The following is a 3,835-nucleotide window of genomic DNA, read 5'->3' on the forward strand; positions in this document are numbered from 1 at the left end:
AGATGGCAGATATCTTGGGTATCATCTAAGGGGGCACCTCTAAAAGTGCGAAGTGCTCATTCACACCACAGCAAGCAAACTACTTCTAAATGATTTCTGAGACTAAGCTGAGTACCTTTGTTTGACCCAAATATATCTTCACTTGTCTAAATGGTTAATTGGATGATTCAGTTCATTTGCTTTTCTATTTAGCTGACAATTACCATATATACATTGTATGGATTAGCCCTTTTCAACAAAATGACATTTCACTGTAAGGCAACACTGAACACAATTTATATTCTTTAATGACTGAGAAGGCACCTTATGATCTAGTTACAGAATCTCAGGGATATTACAGTAAACCTCAAGCATCACAGTGATATACAGAATTGACTGAACCAATCTCTTGTGATTTCAAAAAATCGTCAATTCATTAGTTTATATCTTATTTTGTTATATTCCTCCAATACGGTACATAGAATAATTTATTTGTACTTTGAATATGGCAATGCCAATACTTCATCCATTTCAATCATTAGCTCTTTTTATTTTTTCAGCCACAGAAATTGCCATTATTTAACTCCTGCCCATCTTTAAGGAGGAATTTGCAACATTCTGGGAAGTTTTCTCTCCTTTTTTTCCTTCAGTTTCAAAGCACTCTAGTTAAAATACGGAAACTAGAGAATTACCTGTTAACTAGGCTGATGTTGTTGTAAACCTGATCACTTGCCCCAAAGAAAATGTAATGTAAGTTTAAACCCCATAACTACATACTTTTATTTAAAGTGGCACCCCAATGTTCATAGCAGCACTATTTACAATAGCCAAAACATGGAAACAGCCTAAATGTCCATCAACAGGTGACTGGATAAAGAAGATGTGGTGTATTTATACAATGGAATACTACTCAGCCATAAAAACCGACAACATAATGCCATTTGCAGCAACATGGATGCTCCTGGAGAATGTCATTCTAAGTGAAGTAAGCCAGAAAGAGAAAGAAAGATACCATATGAGATCGCTCATATGTGGAATCTAAAAAACAAAAACAAACAAAACAAAGCGTAAATACAGGACAGAAATAGACTCATAGAGAATACAGACTTGTGGTTGCCAGGGGGGTGGAGGGTGGGAAGGGATAGACTGGGATTTCAAAATTGTAGAATAGATAAACAAGATTATACTGTATAGCACAGGGAAATATACACAAAATGTTACGGTAGCTCACAGAGAAAAAAATGTGACAATGAGTGTGTATATGTACATGTATGACTGAAAACTTGTGCTGAACACTGGAATTTGACACAACATTGTAAAATGATTATAAATCAATAAAAAATGTTATAAAATAAATAAAAAAATAAAGTGGCATCACGTAGAAAATTAGAAAAAAAATCAGATACTGAAATTACTAAGTCAATTCTTTTTTTAGGAATGTGTTATATAGTTAACCCTGAACAATTTGTAGAGGAATTGGCCATTTGGGGAATAATAAATCTTTATTAATGGAAGCAGAGACCTCTGATGCATTCATCTCTCCAGCTGAATTTAATATATAATAACTGTCTAGTGGTGATTTTTGACCCCCCTTTTGTTAAGACAAACATAAATTATTTTTATAGATGCTATAATTGAATTAAACATGAAAAAAATACAAAGTCTAAGCAGCAATGGCTTTTTTATTTCCTTGGTCTCTCCCAACCCAAACAAACCCATTAGTAATGCAGGAGCCCAATGTGGCTTTTCTTCTATTCCTACAAAAATCCAACAAATATGCTGATCAGTTGTTGCCTAATAATCAAGCCATTGTGTGGAAATGAACCATTATACAAATTTACTTATTCTATCCCCTGAATCGAAGCAAGACCGAGATAGAAATTTGTTTTGAAGTGATTTATTTTGCCAAAGTTTTTATCCCACTAGCCAACATAGACAAGGTCAACTGTAACTGTTGAGGCTGTAAACTTTTTTTTTTAATTTTAGAGACAAAGTTGTAATTTAAGTAAAATTACTACTAGTTTTCAAATACTTTTGATTTTGAGTCTTGCAGACAGGGTCTATTATTTATTCACTAAATATAGAGTTTCCTTCCTTACTTAATAACTTAATACAACAAATACCATTGTTGTATTTGGGGTACCAATGCACATAACAAAAAAGACTTCATTTTCCAGGTTCCCTTACAATTAGGTGTGGCCGTAAGACTAAGTGTACATAGAAGTTACAGGATAAAACTATTTTGAAAGTTTCTAAAAGAGGGGAAGACACACACCCTCATTTCCCCCGAACTTCCTGTTTTCTTTCTTCTTGTCAGGATGGTTAATAGCTGGAGAGTCACAAGCCATACTCAGCTGGATATTACATGTTCAGGCTATCACAGAAGAAGGAAAGAAACTGAATCTCTATGTCCCTAAAGTATATCTGCACCAGCTATGGGCTGCCAGTCTCCAGAACTCTTAACATGAGAAGGAAATGGCTCCGATCACGTTTAAATTTGTTATTTTAGGTTTTTCTGTTATGTGCAGCTAAAACGTATCTTACCTAATATGGTATGAGTGTTCATGAATTAGGACATTTTCTGATAAGAAAATGGAGTAATTAAATAATATAAATTTCACTAGCCCTCACATGCCTCAAGCAATGAAGCCTGAAACCAAAATAATCAAACTATAAAGTCAAATACAAAGAGCAAAGTCTCACAGTTTCAGCTCCTACATGTAAAGAACTTGCAAGTGATCACTACTATCCTTACAGCAAAACAAACAAAGCTGAACAAACCAAAAATCAATTTTTCTTGAACCCATAAGAGAACCAAGGACAGAGCAAACCACTATCCTGAAATCTGGAGGGACAACAAAATTCAGTGAGTCACAGCTGAGATCGCCTTAAATGGAGCAGAAACCACTAACGCCATAAATTGGTAGCTGTGTCTAATGGTAACTTTGACAAAGTGCTGGAGCCTGAGTGTGGGCGAATGTGAAAGTAAGACTCTCCTAGGAGCCACAGTCTTAGGGATGTCCCTACACTTTTCATGAGCTTACTCCAGGAACCCTGCTAAGTTCTCACTGTGAAAAGATAAGAAAAAATCTCATGTACTTGCAGAGGGAAGGGAAAAGTAACCGTTTTGAAACATTCCCAGGGTGTTCTCCATAAGAAAGGCCTACTCTTCAGGGAAGAGACTTAACCAGGTCCCTAGGAAAATGGCATTCTTCTCACTCTAGCCTCTTCTAGTATTCACGTCTTACCCAAAGGGTACCTGAGGGAAAACAAAAGGAAGCTATATAAGAAAAAGAAAAGAAAACTTGTGAAGGCAACAGGCCAAAGGATAGGCCTTGTAAATGAGATTTAAATGGAAGCTTATATAGGGCTCCTCTACCTCCACAGCTTGACCCCACAGCACCAGTACAAGAACAATAGATTACAGCTAAAAAGACCTGTAAGACATAAGACTTTTATTTTAGGTGGAGTACTTAGAGGATTCCAAAGTTAAGAGGGGAGACAAAAATAAGGACACTAGAAGAATTTGGAGTCTTTGGTAACTACAACTAGAGTAAATATTTTTTAAAGACTGACTCCTAGCTAGATTAATATAAATTCTCACACTAGTGGCCTACGTACCTCAGTTCTTATTATCCAATACAATATGTCTATCCTTCAAAATAATATTACATGACATGTGAAAAGGCAGGAGCAGTTTGAAGAAACAAAGTATCAGAATCAGACTCAGATATGGCAGGAATTTGGAATTATTTAAAATAACTACGATTAAGGCAGGGAGACAGGAACTCTAAGAATTTAAAAGAAAGCCTAGAAATCAAAAACATTGTAACAAAAATGAAGAATGCCTCTGACT

The sequence above is a fragment of the Camelus dromedarius genome, chromosome X, assembly GCF_036321535.1.
Source record: "Camelus dromedarius isolate mCamDro1 chromosome X, mCamDro1.pat, whole genome shotgun sequence".
Lineage (NCBI taxonomy): Eukaryota > Metazoa > Chordata > Mammalia > Artiodactyla > Camelidae > Camelus > Camelus dromedarius.